This window comes from Hyperolius riggenbachi, chromosome 8 (genome assembly GCF_040937935.1).
Source record: "Hyperolius riggenbachi isolate aHypRig1 chromosome 8, aHypRig1.pri, whole genome shotgun sequence".
Lineage (NCBI taxonomy): Eukaryota > Metazoa > Chordata > Amphibia > Anura > Hyperoliidae > Hyperolius > Hyperolius riggenbachi.
Window position 1 is genome coordinate 115,005,554 of NC_090653.1, and position 23,018 is coordinate 115,028,571.

Below are 23,018 nucleotides of genomic sequence, written 5' to 3' on the forward strand. Positions count from 1 at the left end.
ACGTTCGGGGTTACCGCCAAGAAGGTTAATTTTTTTTTCCTGATTTTTGCCCTCTAAAACTAGGTGCGTCTTATATGTCGGAGCGTCTTATATTCCGAAAAATACGGTAATCTTTTGCTTTTTAAAAGTTACAGGTACACTTTAAAAAAGTAAAAAGAAATGGCTTGTTTCAAAGAGATTTTGCACCTGGCACAATATCCAATGCTATTTAACCAACTGTTTCATATAGATGAGAATATGCTCTTAGGGCCCTTTTCCACCAGCGCGTTTGCGCTGGCTGAATCGCAAAGTCGCAAACCGCTAGCGATTTTACAATCGCTACGGTTTGCTTTTTAACATAGGAATCGCGGTAGGATATTTCCACTACCGCGATTAGTTTTTGACGGGAAAGCGAACGCGCGGCGGAGCGATATATGCTGCGATTTTGCTATGCAGTGCATAGCATAGCAAAATTGCGGCCGCGAACATCGGGGAATCGCCGGTAATTGCGATTCAGCAATCGCTAGCGTTCAGCGTGAACGCTAGCGACTGCTAGTGGAAAAGGGCCCTTAGACTATACGTTTCAGAAGTTACCTAGAAAACTTTAAAATTCAGTTATCTAAAGCATTCACGGTCAAAATTATATACAATCAGAATATAATAAATCCGACACAGCAATTTAAGATGTTTAAGAACCTCTTTAGAGCTACTGTCTAGTAAAATATACCTGGTGGAGTGCATGTTACAAGTATTGGCCTGCTTTGCTGTAAATGATGCATGTTATCCTGGTGGGGCTTACAGATTCCAATTCATTTTCATTTAAAAGCCTCATTTAATTTGACTTCCTGAATTGTCGCAATGATCTGCTGTTGTCCTGGTTACCGTAATGAAAGAGTAAGAACAGCACATCCTTCACTATCACGAGGAGAAAGATAATAATACTAAGTAAGATTCCAAATGAATGAAATGTGAAGAATATTCTAACTATTAAGCTCATTTCAATTTCAGTGGAAACTGCATGGAAATTGAATGCCCATGCAGCTAGTCTGCATTTCCAGCATCTTTACGGGATGCCGTCTTTGTTAAAATAAAGACAGTATTTTCATCCTTGAACTTTGGCATGCATTGCATAATGGCTTTGAATATCCTTATTGTATGGTTTTATTTTACGTTTTCATCGCCTTGAGTAATCTATGTAGAAATATGTCTATATTCGCCTAGTCTGGCAGTGTAATGTCATGAATGATTTAACTGGCTTCTACAGGCTGTAGGGTGGCCTGTGGCATGGAATGCACTAACTCATACTGGAGGTAACCTTTGCCTTAAATAAAATATTCTTTGTAAAATATTGCATGTACATTATATAAATGAAAAAAAAATGCAACATCATCCTATACACAATATTCAGGATTTCTCTCTGAAAGAGACTTACAACCAGTCTAGCATCATCTGCAGTAAAAAAATATGTTTTAATAAACATGATACTAAAAATAGAGGCTAGGTATATATTAACCACTTGCCGACCAGGGGATTTTTCAGTGATCGGTGCTGCGTGGGCTCTACAGCCCGCAGCACCGATCAGGAGTGCAGCAGGGCGATCAGACTACCCCCCTTTTTTCCCCACTAGGGGGATGTCCTGCTGGGGGGGTCTGATCGCCGCCGGCTGCATTTGCTTAGCGGGGGGCTCTTCAAAGCCCCCCTCCGCAGCGTTCTCCACCGTCTCGCCCACTCCCTCCCTCTCCCTCCCCATGTGAGCTGCGCAGGACGGATTTCCGTCCTGCGCATTGAAGGATAGGCTTCAGCCTATCATATGCCGGCCAATCAGAGGCCGGGGATCGCCGATCTGCCTTACGGCGCTGCTGCGCAGCAGCGCTGTATGATGTAAACAGCGGGGATTTCTTCCCCGCCTGTTTACATTTTGGCCATTCTCCTCCAGCTCCTGCCATGTGCGGTTCCTGTATTTGAATATTGGATAAGTGGTCATACCTGGCTTCATATTGTCCAGATGTTTTTTTAAGAACAAGTGTTAACTATACAGGTGGTCATACCTGGCTTCATATTGTCCAGATGTTTTTTTTAAGAACAAGTGTTAACTATACAGATTTATCTTTACATGTGGAGGCCTGATGAAGGGTCTATCCCGAAACAAGTCGACGTTGTCGCCTCAATATTTACATTTGTACTAATCTTGATAGTACAAATGCTGCTGTACAAATGCTGTACAAATCACTGCTGTATGTTTGCCATTCTTTCCTATGGCAAATGTTCCTTGAAGGATACTTTTTATGAATATTTTTGCACAAGTGTTGTCTTCAATAAAGATTTATTGTATTTTTATATATATATTTTTCAAGTTTCTTCAATGTTCTTGATATACATATCCTTGTATTGGAATAAAGTGTATATGGGTGTTGTGGCACACCTCAGAGGATATTGTTCCTTTTGATTCCCTCTATACAGAATATAATATCCTATAGAGTCTTCCCGTTCCTCCTCTTCTGGTACCCTCATTCCACCACAGGCTCCTCCATTCAAATATCTCACCACAGGAGGCTTTGGAAGTGTTCCGGAACCTGATTGCTCCTGAAGATGGGTTGGTACCATACTGCGTATATGCAAGAGAGTGTGCTCGCGCATGCGCAGGGTGGAGTGGCCCTTCTTCAGGAGCACTGGGGTTTCAGAAGACTGCTGAGGCCTCCCGCAGAGGAGGAGAGAGCAGTCTCTGACCCATCGGTTGGACACTGCTAACGTGGTAGCCAGTGGTGTAACAAGGGTACAAGAACAGGAACGGTAAGTCTCAGAGTATTCCCGCTCTGTAAGTATCTGTTTTGGTTTTTTTTACTCACTTCAGACTCCCTTTAAGTCGTAGGCCAAATTGTTTATTAAAATTTAACATTCTCAAATAAAGTGACGTAACAATGTTGACCATGGGGTGGGGGTCTTGGATCCCCGCTCATTCCCCCTCTGCAGAGTAGGGCAGTGCTGCTTTGGGTATTCCTGACAGAGACATGCTCCATGCTACATACCTCTGGCTCTGAATGCATGTCATGTGACTGGGAGCTGGGGGTAAGGAAGTATAGTGTGTGCAGCTGCCAGGAAGTACAGAAGAGACTCGATGCAGCACTGGAGAAAATAAATATTAGACTGCTCCGCTGCTCTGCTATGCGGGGAGAAAGTGGCGAGTAAAAGGTGTGTAGGTGTGTGTGTGGTACCAGCCACACAGAGAGGATTTAGATACAAGGAGGGGTCCCCATGCTAATACAGGAATGTCCCGTGTGTTGTTGCTGCACCCAGGCCCACACCAACAGAACCAGAAACACTTTCATCCTCTGGATGGGAAGGCGGAGTACTGCTGTTCTTTTACTGCTTACGGTGATGCAAATTTGAATCCCTGAAGGGCCAAAAAAAATGACAAGGAGGGCCACATTCGGAACCCTGGCCTTGTGTTTGACACCTGTGCTCTATGGTATTCAAAAACTTCTCTTTCATGGGTATTTGTTAAACTTTAAGTATTTTTTTTTCATTTGAGCTTTGTATTCAAGGACACAAAGTGAAGTGAGGGATATGGAGGTTGTCATATTTATTATTAGGTATTATTAGTATTAGGTGACAATAGGCAAAAGAGGGTGCTCCCACTACAGGTTGTCAGAAAACCTCCCACCACACACAATATATGTGGGGAGATATGACCTCCCCAGTCTTAGGTAGGCAGAGAGAGTGCCTCCCATATAGGTAGCCAAAGTTCCCCTTTTCAGTATAGGTAGGCAGAGAACCCTGAGCAGAGAAAGCGTCACCGGCAGACTTGTTGGGGTGGAGTTTTATGCAGGCTGGGTCATAAATGAAACAAGAATACTGAACTGATCTTCATGGGGGCGGCTCAGGGCAAGGGCCGTCCTTTTGAAAATGTTTCTGGCTGTAATGTTGATCCTTCAGTAGTCATGACCACACATTTTCAACCATATACAGTTCCACTGACTTGGGGGGGGGGGGGTTATTACACTAAAAAGGTGTTAGAAATGTCTGTTTATTGACATATTCCGACAAGTCACACTGACTTACATAGTAAAAAATTACAATTAATCATCAATTACCAAAAACCATCACTCAATTAAACTACATGGTGTTTGAAAAAAAAATGTATATGCTCTTACTAGTAGAGATGTCCCGAATGGTTCGCCGGCGAACGGTTCCTGGCGAACTTCGGTGGTTCGCGTTCGCTGCCAAAGGCGAACTTTCCTGGAAGTTCAATTCACCTCATAATGCTCTATTGAGCAAAATGTTGACCCTCTACATCACAGTCAGCAAGCACATTGTTGCCAATCAGACTGTACTCACTGGTGGAGCCCCACCCCCCTTATACAAGGCAAGGTCCTTGAGCCATTTGACTCACTCGTCTGCCTATACTAATTAGTTAAGGGACAGCTGCTACACACACTCTGCTAGGGAGAGTTTAATTTGCCTCTTGTAGGCTTCTCCTTCCTCCTCCTCCTCTTCTGCTTATTCCCTCCTCCCTCCTGCCGGAAGGAGGTTCTCTTCTGCCAGGGAATTCCAGTATTTCAAAAGCCAGCTTACATACCGTGGCTGGGGATTGAACCCAGGTCTCAGTGTATGGTAGGTAACTAACATATCCATTATACCATCAACACTGCTAGCTGCAACTAGCCTAGCATGCAACATTTATTCTTTTCAAAAGAAAAATTAGACAAGACAAATAACATTTATATCACGCTTTTCTCCTGGCAGACTCAAAGCGCCAGAGCTGCAGCCACTAGGGCTAGGAAGCCTTGCCTAAGGTCTCCTACTGAATAGGTGCTGGCTTACTGAACAGACAGAGCCGAGATTCCAACCCTGGTCTCCTGTGTCAGAGGCAGAGCCCTTAACCATCCAGCCACTGCTGAAGGATATGTAGCCAGGCATGGCTTTGCCTTTTGTGTTCAACAGTTGTCCAAAGAGAACCCCAGATAGCCAGGTAGATTCACCTCTCTCTCTCTCTCTCTCTCTCTCTCTCTCTCTCTCTCTCTCTCTCTCTCTCTCTCTCTCTCTCTCTCTCTCTAGTAGGGATGGTCACCGCTTTCCGCAGAATTGTATTTTTGCGCATAAATGGATTGAGCATAAATGGTACATGCTAGGCTGGCTTCAGCATGTAGTGTTGGTGGTACAGTGGCACTAGTGGCTGCAGCTCTGGCGCTTTGAGTCCGCCCTGAGAAAAGCGCAATATAAATGTTATTTTTCTTGTCTAATTTTTCTCTTGACAACTGTTGAACACAAAAGGCAAGGCCATGCCTGGCTACATATCCTTAAGCAGTGGCTGGATGGTGTAATGGTTAAGGCCTCTGACACAGGAGACCAGAGCTCAAATCTCGGCTCTGTCTGTTCAGTAAGCCAGCACCTATTCAGTAGGAGACCTAAGGCAAGTCTTCCTAACGCTGCTACTGCCTATAGAGCGTGCCCTAGTGGCTGCAGCTCTGGTGCTTTGAGTCTGCCAGGAGAAAAGTGTGATATAAATGTTATTTGTCTTGTTTAATTTTTCTCTTGGATTGAGCATAAATGGTACATGCTAGGCTAGTTTCAGCTAGTTTCAGCTAGTAGTGTTGGTTGTATAATGGATATGTTAGTTACCTACCATACACTGAGACCTGGGTTCAATTCCCAGCCATTGGTATGTAAGCTGGCTTTTGAAATACTATAATTCCCTGGCAGATGAGACTCTCCTCCCTCTGGAAAGGAGGGAGGAGGGAATAGGCAGAAAGGAGGAAGGAGGTCCTCCAGGTATTAGAACCCTTGAAACATGATTTCTATCATTTTTCCAGCCAGTAGAACATTTTCTAAGTTTTGAAGTTCACCTCCCCATTGAAGTCTATTGCGGTTCGTTTTTTGTGAACTGAACTTTCCGCGGAGGTTCGCGAACCCTCGGAGGTTCGCGACATCACTACTCACTAGTGACATGAAAATCACACACCTGTATGGGTGTTTTTCAATTAACTTTTAAAATTTGGTGCCATAGACTTTCATTGAAAACTAGACCCCAAAATGTTCGCTGCATGTTTTTTTTCACTGAAATGCTGACCTTAGCTATACAGAGGTACCCGAAAATTGTAAGATGATTCTGTAATGGATGGCGGAGACACCGCCACGCGGTCTGACAGTGAGGCGGCTGAGGCCACGTTCAGACCGGCGGTTTCTCCGCAGCAGCAGCGTGCGCCTGTTTTGTCTGAGCCTAGTAGTGCACACAGATGGAGAGCTACGCGCGCGCGCTAACAGGCAAGCCCTTTATGCCAATAGGAGAGGGATCAGCTGATCAGGACGATCAGCTGATCCCAGCACAGCAGGTGATTGGCTGAATGGGACTGGGCGGCGCTAAGGAGCGCTCTGCTATATATACTTCTTCTCTGTCAGTTGCCGGTTGTCTGCCGTTGCAAATGCTTACGTGTTAGCACTCAGACCATAGTCAGATCCTTCAGTGTGGTTGAACCAGGTGGACCTGGGTATCCACACTTAGCCAGATTACTGTGTATTATTGTGTTATACTCCAGACTAGTTCCAGGGTGTTGAGACCACGGACCTTACATCCAAGACTAGGGATACTGTGTTATTATTGTGTTATACTCCAGACTAGTTCCAGGATGTTGAGACCACGGACCTCACACCCAAGACTAGGCTTATGTTTGATATCTGTTATGACCTATCGCTTTCCTGACCCTCCTTCTGCTCTCTGATTCGGTACTTACGCACATCTGATTACTTGTTGCCAACCCTGCCTGTCCCTGGTTACTGTATCAGTCTTCTGTCATTGTACCTTATCTGCTCGTGTGTTGCCGACCCGGCCTGGCCGACCTCTCTTACTGTCTGCAGAGACTCCATGTCTCTTAAAGGGACCTCTCTGCAATTCCAATCAGGGACTCCATCTCTTAGGTGTCCTTTGACTGCAGTAGAGTCTGATTCCCAGCAGTCAGGGAATCACTGGCTCATACACTGTCAAACCAAACTCTTACACATTGTTAGGTGTCCAGAGGTTAGTTATACTTGTATTATTGGTGATTCTGCAGATCATCAATAATCAGGTATATATCTGTATTCTTGGTGATACTGCAGATCACCAATAATCAGATTCTCTCTGTGTGCCAACACCGATCGTTACAGATTTAAAACCATTTCAAAAGGTTAGTGCTGATCTTACCTTAAAAAGGCAAAAGACTAAAGAATGTATTATGCATTATAGATGACATATTTCTGTCTATAGCCACTCATCAACATTTTGTCAATGTGTCCCCTGAGGTCCAGTTCAATGATATTGTGACATCATGAGGCCATGACTCAGGACACATGGCTGCAGGAAGCTGGCAAGGAGGCCAGGGTCTGCAGTACTGGTGATCAGGAGCTGCAGGCATAGTTGGAACTTACCCAATATTGATTCTCACTGGGTGAGGTGATCAAGATTCAAGAAGGGTTCCTAATTATTTATTTGGGCTTGTTACACAGTTCAGCCTCTGATCTGCCTGCCACTGAACACCTTCTGGTTACAATTTCCTGCAGCAGTATGGCACATGTGTAACCCCACATGGCAACACTTGACACACAGTGCAGTTATAGGAATCACCAGGAGCAAGAAATCACTTCAGATGTGCATCCATGTATAGCTTCCCCTTCAATCAAAGTAGGACTGTTGAAGTAATGCTATAGTCCATGCCCCGCGTGATTGCCAGACTCCAAATTACTTCTCTCTCCAGGTTACGATGACTTGGAGGGGGAATAGCATTTAACACTGCCCACTCTGAGGCTAAACAAAGGAACTTTGCAGCACTGATTGGAACCCAAGCTTCCAACCCTCGACAGCTTTTTGCTACCTTCAATTCCCTTCTCAACCCCACTCCTCCCCCTCCCAGCTCCTTCCTCTCAGCCAACGACTTTGCCAACCACTTCACCACTAAAATTGCAACAATACGCAATGAAATTTCCCTCCTCCATCCCTCCCTTCCCAACGCCTCTCAGGTTGTCCACTTGCCTTCCCTCCCAGCCGCTCCCCTGTCTCATCCACCCCTCGCCTCTTTTGCTCCTGCCACCATTGATGAAGTCAGCCTGCTGCTAGTGCCCCCCCCCCCCCCCCACATCGTCTCCCTGTGATCCGGTACCCGCGAATACTCTTCGTCCCCACTTCCCTGACCTGGCCCCAGTCCTCACCTCCTTGTTCAATCTCTCCCTTTCCACAGGCATCTTCCCCAAAGCATTCAAACAGGCCACTGTACTTCCCCTGTTGAAAAAACCCTCACTCGACCCATCCCTACCCTCAAACTACCGCCCAATCTCCCTCCTTTCCTATGCTTCTAAACTCCTCGAACGCCTAGTCCACCAACACATTACCCAATACATCAACACCAATACCCTACTTGACCCCCTACAGTCTGGATTCCGACCAGCACACTCAACTGAAACAGCCCTCGCCAAGGTGGTCAATGACCTTACCCTTGCCAGGGCCAAAGGCAGTTATTCCATCCTGCTCCTCCTTGACCTCTCTGCAGCATTTGACACTGTTGACCACTCCCTCCTCCTCCAATCACTACAGTCCATGGGCATCCATGGTCTTGCCTTGGCCTGGATCTCCTCCTACCTATCCAATCGATCCTTCACCACTTCCTTCAATGGCTCCTCCTCAACCCCTGCCCCCCTCTCAGTTGGGGTCCCCAGGACTCTGTTCTAGGCCCCCTTATTTTCTCCATATACACTTCCTCAATTGGCAAGCTTATCTCCTCCCTGGGCTTCAATTACCACCTTTATGCAGATGACACTCAGATTTACCTCCATACCCCCGATATCTCATCCACCACCATAAACAAGGTCTCCTCGTGTCTCTCAGCAATTTCCTCCTGGATGTCAGCTAGGTTCCTAAAGCTTAAACTAAACAAAACTGAGCTCCTGATCTTTCCACCCCATGCTGCTGCACCCCTCCCAGATTTCCACCTCACAATCGACAAAACAACCATTCTCCCTACCTCCCAGGCCCGCTGTCTGGGTGTCACCTTGGACTCTGACCTCTCCTTCATCCCACACATCCAAAACATCACCAGAGCCTGCAATTTCCACCTCTGTAATATCTCCAAGATCCGCCCCTTCTTAACCCCGGACACGACCAAACTGCTCATCCATGCCCTCATCATCTCCCACCTTGATTACTGTAACTCCCTCCTTTCTAGCCTCCCCCCTGAAACGCACTGCCCCCTTCAATCAGTGATGAACGCGGCTGCAAAACTCATCCATTCTTCGCACCGCTCTGCATCCACATCTCCCCTTTGTGAATCCCTGCACTGGCTCCCTATCCGTTGCAGGATAAGTTTCAAGATTCTATGCCTGGCGTATACATCTGTGCACAAAACCAGCCCTACCTACATCTCGGAGCTTGTTCACAGGTATACACCAGGTCGCCCCCTCCGTTCCTCCAACGACCTTCGCCTCACCACCCCACGCATTTCACATTCCTATGCCCGCCTGCAGGATTTCTCAAGAGCTGCCCCCACCCTCTGAAATGTCCTTCCACCACCCATCAGACTTGCTCCCTCTTTCAACACATTCAAGCAAGCCCTTAAAACCCACCTCTTTATGATGGCCTACCCACCTCCTACCACACAGTAACTCTCTAAGGAATATTTAACAGCCCCACCTAGTGTTTCTACCCCTCCCTTTAGATTGTAAGCCTCTAGCAGGGTCCTCCACTACCTAGTGTAATCTACAGGATCATGTGCTCCTGTCCTATGACAGCCTGTACTTGTATTACTGGGCCTACCTAACCAGCCCATATTGCATGATCATGTATTTTGTACAATTTGCATGTATAACTTAACCCTATGTCTGTCATCCTTGTATCATTGTATACATTTATTGTCCAGCGCTGCGTAATATGTTGGTGCTTTATAAATACAATAAATAATAATAATAATAACACCCCCCGAATTTGTGTGGCAGCAGGGTGAGCTGTTATTCAGCACACCCTGTGCCAAAAAGGCCCAGCGCCAAACTGCCCCATACGCTCCTCAATGACCATGCTAAGTGAATGCAAGTATCTGGCCATTGCACAGATGCAGCTGACAGGTGGTAAATTTACTGTCTTCATTTGCCTGCATGGAGGAGGCTTAATGAGCGCAGGCATTTGCTAGCATGTACTTGCTGACAGCTACAGATATATTTACATCCTTTTGCCATAACTAATGGCAAAAAGAACATACCATCTATTGTATGGCATAATGGCAGTAATCAATTGGCTAAGGCATTTTGAGCACACTTAAAGAGGACCTTTACTGAATGTAAATTAAAGATTGAAGTTTTACAATATTCCTTTATGCATTATTTAGTCAGTGTTTGCACATTGTAAAATCATTCCTCTCTCCGACCTACATTCTAACATTTGTCACAGTTGGTGACATCTTTACTGCTGGCAAGCAAAATCACTGCAGAATGTTTGTGAGTCCTGAAGTAAACAGAAACAACACTTAGTCGTCCAGGCATACATTTGAAAAAAGTTGCAAGCTAATTGAGGTGCGGTGTTAAATAACTATATTACTAGCAATATCGGTAATTAACAATTTAAGCGCTTAAATAACAAAAATGATAACAAAAATGGTAAATAACAATTTAATTGTGGTATTACATTCAGGGCTGGTTCAAGTAACAATGGGGCCCTAGGGCAAAATTAGCCTGGGGGCCCCCCAACAGACACCCCCGACCAAAAAGCATCATTAGAGGCCCTTTGTTGCAGCCAAATTTTCCTCCTGGGCCCCTGAGCTGGCTGCTGACCCTCCCCCAATCACCTCCCAACTTAACAGACTCTGCAGAGTCCCTGGGGAGCAACAGTTAAGATGGGGGAGGGACACATTGGGGGCCCCTACAGACTCTGGGGCCCTGGGGCAATTGCCCATTTTTTCCTATGGTAGCTCCGGCGCTGATTACATTAGCGGTATATATACCAATAATGTTGAACCTAACTATAACCTAACCTCTCCCTACTCTAACATAGAACCCTCCCTTGGAGATGTCTATAAACCTAAGACCCCCGGTGGTGCCTAACCCTAAGAGCCCCCTGGTGGTGCTTAACCCTAACCCCCCCCCCACCCCCCCCCCCCCCCCCCCAGTGGGGGCTAACCTTAACACCCCCCCCAAAACCCCACTAACAATAATAAGAGAAATTTACATTTAATTGCAGCCACCCTCTAAATAGCGAAACGGCTTTCTATATTATGATAAATAAAAATTGTGCCCACATACTGTATATCGATAAATAACAATTGCGCCCATTTTTGGCCACAGCTTTTTCAACTGCTCCTTCTCCCAGAGTGCACTGGGAGGAAAAGGATCTCTGTGCTAATCATCACTAGTAGGACGCAGTTACATACCAATACACAACAATGCATACATATAAGAAGTGTTTATGTTATTGTTGTAACCAGGACACATAGCAGTAAAATGGATATCCTGAATAAGGTATCACATTCTGCTGTATGTTGTATATGTTGTATATATTAATCTGCAAGATTAATAACGTTTTGTTCATTTTTTTTATATATATATACTAAATAGTTGTTTGTTATCAATCAGTCTCATCAGTTTTTGTTGTTTATGTTGTATATGGTACCCCGGGGGGGATGCATTTTAAAAACCTGACTCCTATTTTTGAGTACTGGGGCTGTTTTTATTTTTTATTTTTCTGTAGGACACACACGCATCATGTCACCTTAGCTGTATTCTGAATTCCTTCAGTATCAGGCTCAGTACTACATGCCTGACTGTACTGTGTGCCTGTCTGCTGATAAATGTAATGAGATTCAGAAGCATGTAGTGCAGCTTCATTCGTATGCTGCTCAGCCAACAGCCCATAGTCACTTACCTATCAATTATGTTGGAAGTTTTTACATTAAATTCAGCTGAACATCTTACTCTTTTTCAGGAAATGATCCAGGTAAGATGTCTCTGAGGTGTTTTATCATTCCTCTAGTTAATACCAGAAGATGTTATCCCTGTATAAAGCCCAAAATGCCATTTGGATGGAAATGAGAGTTTGGACTGCAGTCAAGTTATTAGTCATGCAAAATTCCAGGAGCCCCTATTAGTCTGCGAAGACACCACTATATATTTGCATAACCACATTTTAGAATTTGATCTGAATTCTGGACAACACTGTATGACTTAGGCAGACTTTAAAATAGCCCATGACCACGCAGAAATATTGTGCAGTAACAACATTTGATATTTATGAAGGCAGTCATTTAGCTCAGGCTATAGGCACTGTGTATTAAACTGACCTTATAAAAAGTCAAACTGTCACAACTGATTTCTTTTATAGGGGCCTGTATAGTATGTACTTCAATATGATGACATCTGCGGTATTAGCAGACTTGCAAATCTGCTTCAGGGACTGTATAGTGCTGTATTAGAATGATGTCTTTGTTCACGGTCATCACTTAAAAATAACATACTTGTATTTGTAAATATACATTCATTTATTGCTAGGAATATATATGACATACTACAAATAAATGTGTTCTTTTGAGAACCTGTTTGTTTGACTGATAAAGTTGTTTGAACAAAATAAAGTAAGATACTGGGGAAAAAACAGACAAAGGTGGCACTAGTGTATCTCCCTATATAGCTGCATTGTGAAATAAAGTCACCCTTCAAAATTTGACAACTTCAATAAAAACAAAGACAAATCCACCAAGCTATTTAAAAGAAAAAGAGATGATCCTTTTATTCGAAATATATGCTATAATCCAATGAGCTTCAATCCAATAATTCAATTATTATGTCAATAAATGCTGCGGTTCTAAAACCCAGTCTCACACCATTCACACACACAGAAGGATCCTGTTCTGAAAAAAATGCAATGCTAAGTGCTAAAAAATAATAATAATAATAATAATAATAATAAAGTACTGAACACAAAGGTGAATAGTCTTTTAAGTCTTCACTTACTGTAATCTTCTTCAGCGGTTTTCAGTTTAACCGTATGGCTCCACACTCTCCACAAGTGTCATACAACAGTCACAGTGTTCAATCTGCATAGTACTGTACCACTTCTGATTAGAGGAATTCAGTGGCCCTCACATCTCCGCTCCTGCCTGCGACCTCCGTGCTCTCATTGGTATATTCTACCTCCACCAGCAAAACTTCCTAACTGGATCCCTCTGCAGCGGGACTTCAGATCAAGTCATCCCGGCTCAGTGTCCTGGTGACGTCATCTTACAGGGATATAAGCGGCTTAGTCTGAAAACGTATCTATGCGCATTTAAGCACATCCATAAGTGTCATCCACAAGGGCCCAATCCCTCCAACACATCAACGCATTTCAGGTAAGGTAATACATTAGCCTTCCTCCCTCAAGGCACCTGTGCACTGCAAATAGTCGAAACGTGTGGGATTGCAGAGTGCATAAAATAAGTATGCAAGTTATTCTGCGGGCCTGACTTGATGTTTTTTTTAAAGACTATTTGCAACATTTACCTAAATACTTGTATGGAGTACAAAAATGTTGATAAAGTCATGTTATACACACAAAATAGTGTAATACTGTTTGGTTTATGCTTCACTCATGCTTCACCCAAACTGTGCAGGTGCTCAAATGGTGCTGTACTGTGTTCCCACCACCCCGCAAACAGAGAGGCTCACCAGATTCAGACCACGTCTCATCCAGACTCATCAGGGGCTGATGAGTCTGGATGATAACGAAACGTGCGTAGGACGGAGCCAGTACGCCTGACGCAAGGTTACGTGAGTAGTGGAACGCGGAAGGTCCTGGGGAGCGTGTTAAGCCGTCGAAAACAGATGGCATTTGGAGCATGAGTACCGGGCCTGTGAGACACACCACTGTGATACTGTGCAATGAGTTTTCTTATATGTTTTATTGAGGAAATGAAAGGCCAATTTGAAGATTGATGTCTGGGTATGAATCACTGATGTCCAAGTGAGACATACAACTTATGTGAGACCCCCACCTGAATAAGAGGTGGTCTGAATCTGGATAGCCTCTCTGTTTGCGGGGTGGTGGGAACACAGTACAACATCATTTGAGCACCTGCACAGTTTAGTTGAAGCATGAGTGAAGCATAAACCAAACAGTATTACACTATTTTGAGCTGTTTTTACTGTGTGATCCTGGATGCGTGCAGTGGAGTTCTTTTTAATGTCAGTCATTTTGTGGATGGTACACAGCGCACTAAAAGGACCTTTTTGTGATCATTTTTGTGGGACAATTTTGTGCCAGTATATATATATAAGTGGTGGTGCAGCATAGAATTGTTATATATGTTATTTGAGTAACATGTTTAAACCTGTATTAGGAACACTGCAGAACAGCAAGTCCTTTATTTAATTTAAAGCACTACTTTAAGTTTGTGTTTTTTATGCATCTTAAGTTAAAATATTATGAGTTGCAGTTTACAAAGCTTTGTGCATTACACATCATTCATTTTTTTTGTTACCTGGCTAAATTTGCAATGCTTATTTTCTGTTCTAATGTCAGATACTATTTTGGTGGGTTGAATATCAGTTGGTGTTATATTCAATCTCCTCCCCATCCAGGCATCTCATTACTCATATGAGAAAGTAAGGGCCCTTTCACCGCTCATCAGCTGCTCTCCTGCACAGTACTTGTTAGCTCCCTGCTGTTCAGGCGCCCCCCTCCAACTTGGCATGTCGCGTTCATCCACTGCCCAGTAACACCACCGCATGTCAAATGTGTGGTGTTACAACCACTACAATTCAGCTGCATTTAAATTGCACCCGAATTGCACTGGCGGGTGGCAGACAGGAGGCTGTACTGTCATCAAAAGTTCAGCCATCCGTCTGAAAGGGGCCTAAAATAGAAGCTAAGACACGAGACCAGACAGTCTTTTCCTGTGTACAGAGACTGTGCAGCAGAAGGAGGAGGTGAGTGAGGTCAGATGTAGAGAGGGCCCGAACGGTTAGCCAGCGAACGGTTCCAGGCGATTTTCGGTGGTTCGTGTTCACCCACGAACGGGAACTTTATGGCGGTTCTATTCACCTCCTATACTACATCATTAGGGTCAAGTTTGACCCTCTACATCACAGTCAGCAAGCACATTCTAGCCAATCAGGCTACACTCCCTCCTGGAGCCACTCCCCCCCTTATAAAAGGTAGGCAGCGTCAGGCATTGGAATCACTCATGTGCCTGCATTGATTAGTTAGGCTCTTGTAGGCTTCTTAGCTTGCTCCTTGCTGATTCTTATTGTTAAAAAAGCACCCCTCAACAGCTCTTTGAGAGCTAATCTTGTTCCTTTTTTTTCGTGTGTGTCCCCCACAGACAGACACTTGTGTGGCATAGACAGCCTTGGTAATTCCTACTGTGTTTGCCACTGCCAGCCAGGCCCAGCACATTCAGTGACTACCTGTGTGTGTGACAGGTGCACATTGTAATACCCATCACTGCATATACCTACTACCTGTTGTTCACTTCAGTGCACCCACCTACCTATGTGAGCGCACGCAGTGTCACTGTACCTGTTCAGTACCTGTCTGTGTGTGACAGGTGCACATTATAATACCCATCACTGCATATACCTACCTGACAGTCACTGTTGTCCTATCATTGAGCTACCACAGCCCGGCGACCATATGGGCTTTAAAACCACCACGGCCTGCACTCTGGCCATGGTGTGCACCAGTCCAGCACAGCCGTCACTACACAAACAGTTGTTTGCGGTGCGTTACACAGTGAGATTGGTATGTCAGTGGGAAGCAGTACTCTAATTACACTCCCTGATTGATGTATACACATTCAAGATTTTTTAAAGCACCTTAGGCCTCCAATTTAGCATTCAATGGGATTTCTGCCCTTAACCACTTCAGGACCACAGTCTTTTCGCCCCTTAAGGACCAGAGCCTTTTTCTCCATTCAGACCACTGCAGCTTTCACGGTTTATTGCTCGCTCATACAACCTACCACCTAAATGAATTTTACCTCCTTTTTTTGTCACTAATACAGCTTTCTTTTGGTGCTATTTGATTGCTCCTGCGATTTTTACTTTTTATTATATTCAGCAAAAAAGACATGAATTTTGGCAAAAAAATGATTTTTTTTAACTTTCTGTGCTGACATTTTTCAAATAAAGTAAAATTTCCTATACATTTGAGCGCAAAAGTTATTCTGCTACATGTCTTTGATAAAAAAAAAAACATTCAGTGTATATTTATTGGATTGGGTAAAAGTTATAGCGTTTACAAACTATGGTGCCAAAAGTGAATTTTCCCATTTTCAAGCATCTCTGACTTTTCTGCGCACCTGTCAGGTTTCATGAGGGGCTAAAATTCCAGGATAGTACAAATACCCCCCAAATGACCCCATTTTGGAAAGAAGACATCCCAAAGTATTCAGTGAGAGGCATGGTGCGTTCATAGAAGATTTTATTTTTTGTCACAAGTTAGTGGAAAATGACACTTTCTGACAAAAAAGAAAAAAAAAAAAAAAGTTTCCATTTCTTCTAACTTGCGACAAAAAAAAATGAAATCTGCCACGGACTCACTATGCTCCTCTCTGAATACCTTGAAGTGTCTACTTTCCAAAATGGGGTCATTTGTGGGGTGTGTTCACTGTCCTGGCATTTTGGGGGTGCCTAATTGTAAGCACCCATGTAAAGCCTAAAGATGCTCATTGGACTTTGGGCCCCTTAGCGCAGTTAGGCTTCAAAAAAGTGCCACACATGTGGTATTGCCGTACTCAGGAGAAGTAGTATAATGTGTTTTGGGGTGTATTTTTACACATACCCATGCTGGGTGGGAGAAATATCTCCGTAAATGACATTGTTTTATTTTTTTTTACACACAATTGTCTATTTATAGAGATATTTCTCCCACTCAGCATGGGTATGTGGAAAAATACACCCCAAAACACATTATACTAATTCTCCTGAGTACGGCGATACCACATGTGTGGCACTTTTTTGCACCCTAACTGCGCTAAGGGGCCCAAAGTCCAATGAGTACCTTTAGGATTTCACAGGTCATTTTGACAAATTTAGTTTCAAGACTACTCCTCACGGTTTAGGGCCCCTAAAATGCCAGGACAGTATAGGAACCCCACAAATTACCCCATTTTAGAAAGAAGACACCCCAAGGTATTCCGTTAGGAGTATGGTGAGTTCATAGAAGATTTTTTTTTTTGTCACAAGTTAGTGAAAAATGACACTTTGTGAAAAAAACAATAAAAAATTTTTTTACACACAATTGTCCATTTACAGAGAGATTTCTCCCACCCAGCATGGGTATGTATAAAAATACACCCCAAAACACATTATACTACTTCTTCTGAGTACGGCGATACCACGTGTGACACTTTTTTGCAGCCTAGGTGCGCTAAGGGGCCCAACGTCCTATTCACAGGTCATTTTGAGGCATTTGTTTTCTAGACTACTTCTCACGGTTTAGGGCCCCTAAAATGCCAGGGCAGTATAGGAACCCCACAAGTGACCCCATTTTAGAAAGAAGACACCCCAAGGTATTCCGTTAGGGGTATGGTGAGTTCGTAGAAGATTTTATTTTTTTTTGTCACAAGTTAGTGAAAAATGACACTTTGTGAAAAAAACAATAAAAAACCAATTTCCGCTAACTTTTGACAAAAAATAATATCTTCTATGAACTCATCATACACCTAACAGAATACCTTGGGGTGTCTTCTTTCTAAAATGTGGTCACTTGTGGGGTTCCTATACTGCCCTGGCATTTTAGGTGCCCTAAACCGCGAGGAGTAGTCTAGAAAACAAATGCCTCAAAATGACTGTTCAGGGGTATAAGCATCTGTAAATTTTGATGACAGGTGGTCTATGAGGGGGCAAATTTTGTGGAACCGGTCATAAGCAGGGTGGCCTCTTAGATGACAGGATGTATTGGGCCTGTTCTGATGGATAGGAGTGCTAGGGGGGTGACAGGAGGTGATTGATGGGTGTCTCAGGGGGCGGTTAGAGGGGAAAATAGATGCAATCAATGCACTGGGGAGGTGATTGGAAGGGGGTCTGAGGGGGATCTGAGGGTTTGGCCGAGTGATCAGGAGCCCACACGGGGCAAATTAGGGCCTGATCTGATGGGTAGGTGTGCTAGGGGGTGACAGGAGGTGATTGATGGGTGTCTCAAGGTGTGATTAGAGGGGGGAAATAGATGCAAGCAATGCACTGGCGAGGTGATCAGGGCTGGGGTCTGAGGGCGTTCTGAGGTGTGGGTGTTTAGAGGAGAGAAGAGATGTAAACACTGCACTTGGGAGGTGATCTGATGTCGGACCTGCGGGCGATCTATTGGTGTGGGTGGGTGATCAGATTGCCCGCAAGGGGCAGGTTAGGGGCTGATTGATGGGCGGCAGTGACAGGGGGTGATTGATGGGTGGCAGTGACAGGGGGTGATTGATGGGTGATTGACAGGTGATCAGTGGGTTATTACAGGGAATAACAGATGTAAATATTGCACTGGCGAATTGATAAGGGGGGGTCTGAGGGCAATCTGAGCGTGTGGGCGGGTGATTGGGTGCTGGCAAGGGGCAGATTAGGGTCTAATCTGATGGGTAACAGTGACAGGTGGTGATAGGGGGTGATTGATGGGTGATTGATGGGTAATTAGTGGGTGTTTAGAGGAGAGAAGAGATGTACACACTGCATTTGGGAGGTGATCTGACGTCGGATCTGCGGGCGATCTATTGGTGTGGGTGGGTGATCAGATTGCCCGCAAGGGGCAGGTTAGGGGCTGATTGATGGGTGGCAGTGACAGGGGGTGATTGACGGGTGATTGACAGGTGATTGACAGGTGATTGACAGGTGATCAGGGGGGATAGATGCATACAGTACACGGGGTGGGGGTCTGGGGGGGGTCTGGGGAGAATCTGAGGGGTGGGGGTGATCAGGAGGGAGTAGGGGGCAGATTAGGGACTAAAAAAAAAATAGCGTTGACAGATAGTGACAGGGAGTGATTGATGGGTGATTAGGGGGGTGATTGGGTGCAAACAGTGGTCTGGGGGGTGGGCAGGGGGGGGGGGGTCTGAGGGGTGCTGTGGGCGATCAGGGGGCAGGGGGGGGGAATCAGTGTGCTTGGGTGCAGACTAGGGTGGCTGCAGCCTGCCCTGGTGGTCCCTCGGACACTGGGACCACCAGGGCAGGAGGCAGCCAGTATAATAGGCTTTGTATACATTACAAAGCCTATTATACACTTTCCGTGCGGCGATCGGGCAGCTAGTAACCCGCCGGCGCTTCCGAACGGCCGGCGGGTTACAGCGAGCGGTGGGCGGAGCCAGTCCCCGGCGGCTGATCGCGTCACAAATGACGCGATCGCCGCATAGCCACTCCCGCAGCCGCCTCCGCCGATGGGCGTATTGCGGTCGTTTGGGCCCGGACTTTGCCGGCGCCCATCGGCTGGGGGCGGTCGTTAAGTGGTTAAAATGCTGCTTTGCGTCAAATCCAGATTTTTCTTTGGGACTTTTGGCATCTATCCCACTCATCCATGCAAAAGCTCAGATGTTAGACCCCTTGAAACATCTTTTCCATCACTTTTGTGGCCAGCATAAGTGTTTCTAGTTTTCAAAGTTCGCCTCCCCATTGAAGTCTATTATGGTTTGCGAACCGAAAATCGGAGGTTCGGGCCATCTCTAGTCAGATGATGACTTTTTCAAACAACTCCCACTTTGCTGGCAGCTCTGTACTTTGTGGAGCGATCTCTAGGTCATGCAGCTGCACATTTCTCTCGAACAGTGATATCAAATATGAAAAGGATGTGAGAAATGGCATTGTACCCTGTTTACAAGTACCAATAATAATAATAATTCTAAGATGATGACTCGAGGCTTTAAAGAACTTGGCACTCGAGAAAGGCAGAGCTGTAAACAAACAGTTTATTTTCATATTGAATATTGTCCCATTTCCTAGAACGCTTTAAAATAAATTAGGAAACAGAGGACAAGGGGCTCAATTCCTCAAACGCATACCGCATGAAATATCTAAATTCAGTCTAAATTTGAATAATGAAGGTTTCCTCTATCGCTCCAGCATAATATTAGTAAAATAAGATCAAAAAGACAAGGGGACACAAGGAGAGGAAACTGTAGTAAAAATATCAATACACCTTTTTTAGAAAAAAAAATACAAACCTTACATGAGACAACAATTACTTTATTCTTTGGATTATTAGACACACTTTCCCCCCAAAAAAACTGAGGGGGGCATCTTATAGTGTGAATATATGTTAAAACATGCTGTAGTGATGCAGAGTGCACAGAGAAGCACTTACCACATCCAGCCACTGCACTCATCTACCCCTCGCTCCAATCCTGCTGTTCCTCCGCATGCAGCTACCGCTATACACTGTGAGACAGATTTATCAAGAGTGTCTGAGACAAAATATTAGTAGGTTTTTAGAAATCCGTGCAGAACTATCTCAGGCATTTTAAGAAATCATTAGATAGTGCAGATTCCTTCTAAAACTGTTGTATAATAGGAGGAGCCAGGAAGGTCTCTCAGACAGTGCAGTGTGTGAGGGGAATTGCTGTTGCTGAGGTAACCAACACACCTGCTGTATTGATAGCTGCAGGCTCTTAGGAGGAATTAAGCAGATGGGAGGGGCACATCACAAATCATGTCTAGCCTGCACTCTGCAATCATGTCTAGCCAGCAGCTCTACATCTGTAGTACTGCTTTCAAGCACTTCTTAATCTGCGCCAGTTTAGAGATGGATTTGCACTTCTCTTAACTGTAGTGCAGCTCTAGAAATCCACGCTAAACTGCCACTATTACTAGGATTTAAGAGCGTTCTTATTATCATGCAGAACTGTTCTCCTTGCTGGTTAGAACAGATTAAGAACATAAAACTGTCGGTAATGCGTTGATAAATCTCCCCCTGAGTGGAGGGGGAGAAGCCCTTCACAAATCATGTCTAGCCTTCACCATCTGGAGAACTGCTATGAAGCACTTCTTAATCTGCAGCAGTTTAAGGATGGATTTGCACTTTTCTTAAAGGGAACCTGTACTGACTAAAATTATTTAAAATAAACACATGAGGTTACTTCAAATGAACATTAAATAGTTACCTTGCCAACAGTTCCTCTCAGAAGCTTACCATTTTCTTCTGACCATAATCCCTTCCAGTTTTGACAACATTTTGTCAGAACTGAAATATATCAGTTGCTGTCAGTTATATATCAGTTGCTGTCAGTTATAGCTGAGTGGACAACTGATGTGCCCGGTAATGTCCATGTTTCCCTATGGCTCAAGTGGACGATGTTACAGTTTAACAGTGTGCTAACCAGAAATCTGTTATGGGGTAATGGCCATTTTCAAAATGGAGGATGGAGAATTCCCTTGTTCACAGTGGACAAACAGGATGTGGGAGAGGAGAAAGAAATTGAGGAGTAGACTACACAGGAGGTAAGTATGACTTGTGTATGCTTATTTTGACTTTTAATTTTCAGTTTAGTTTTCTTTAACTATAGTGCAGCTGTAGAAATCCCCGCTAAACTGCCGTTATTACGTATGATTTGAGAAGTTTCTTACTATCGTGCAGAACAGTTCATCTGCTGGTTAGAACAGTTTTAGAAGAAAAAACTGTCGGTAATGCTTTGATAAATCTGGCCCTGTGAACCCCTGCCATTATACATGCTCCAATCCTCCGTACTTCCTGTTCATGGTTTCCTCTTATAGTGTGACCCCCAGTGGTGCACATGCACCACAGTCACACATGGCATGCGCCACTGGTGTCATGCAGTGTATATTGGAAGCAGCTGCAGACGGAGGAGGAGAGGAGCATGTATAGAGTGGCAAGACCAGAGTGAGGGGGGGAGGAACCCAGTGGCTTGATCAGGTAAGAGCTTACACTTACATTGTAGGGTAGCTATTGTAGTGCATGGGTGCCCATTAGGTCAATTGCGATCTACCGGTAGATCACAACCGCCTCCTGAGTAGATTGCGGCCTCGTGACTGTCAGATTTTGTTGCCATAGCAGCATCAATGAGACAAGCAAATGAGGAGACAGGTCTCTCCCCTCCAGGCTGTGTGACTCACACAGAGTCTCCTCCCCTCCAGTCTGCCTGCACGCAGCATCTTCTCTCCTCCAGGCTGCCTGTAAAATGTGCGTCTCCTCCTCTCCAGGCAAGTGCAATGTGGGCAAATAGCTTCAGGAGGATTCTGAAGCTATTTGCTATGTTTACATGTTTGAAGGTGGGAGATGGATTCTGGGCTGCCTGCTGAGATAGGGAGGGGGGATTCATTACTGTGTAGGGAAAAAGGCTTCTGTAGGAATTCACTAGGCTTGTGTGTGTGTGGGGGGGGGGGGGAGGATTAGGGAGAGATTTCTGTGACTGACTGCCTATGAATGCTGCAGGTGGTGGTTTGGGGGGTGGTAGATCTCGTGGGCTTGGCAGTTTCTAAAGTAACTTGCGAGCCGAAAGAGTGTGGGCACCCCTGTTGTACTGTTGTAGTGCAATGTAGCTTAGCTGGTGGGGCCGCAGGGCTTAGTGTAGTGTGTAGTAAAGTGCAGTGTAACTGATGGGTGCAGCAGGTGTTAGTGTAGTGCAGCGGTGTACCTAGGGCATCTGACATCGGATGCTGGGCATTTAATGATACCCCTTTTCCCCTCAAAAAAGAAATGAGGAAGTGTGGCATGCTAAGCGTGCCATGGTGGGTAATACCAGGCATATGTTGCCCCAGAATAGGTAGCCTGGAATAGTTGCTCCCAGTATACAGTAGGTAACCTGGAATAGTTTCTGCCAGTATAGGTAGCCTGGAATAGTTGCCCCAGGTATAGGTAACCTGCAATAACTGCCCCAGTATAGGTAGCCTGTAATAGCTGCCCCCAGTATAGGTAGCCTGGAATAGTTGCCAACATTATAGGTAGCCTGGAATCATTGTCCCCAGTATAGGTAGCCTGGAATAGTTGCCCCCAGTATAGGTAGCCTGGAATAGTTGCTCCAAATACAGGTAGCCTGGAATAGCTGCCCCAGTATAGGTAGCCTGGAATAGTTGCCCCCAGCATAGGCAGCCCGGTTTAGTTTCCAGCAGTATAGGTAGCCTGTAATAGC

The 23,018-nt window shown here is 44.9% G+C and overlaps 1 long non-coding RNA gene across 1 annotated transcript in view; it reads left to right on the forward strand.

The window, feature by feature from the left end:
* Nucleotides 1-13,226: 13,226 nt before the first annotated feature.
* The window catches only part of LOC137528295 (uncharacterized), a 33,303-nt gene continuing 23,511 nt past the window's right edge, over nucleotides 13,227-23,018 (forward strand). Inside the window, exon 1 of the long non-coding RNA XR_011023348.1 lies at nucleotides 13,227-13,310. This is a non-coding gene — a long non-coding RNA (uncharacterized lncRNA). The remainder of the gene's footprint in view (nucleotides 13,311-23,018) is intronic.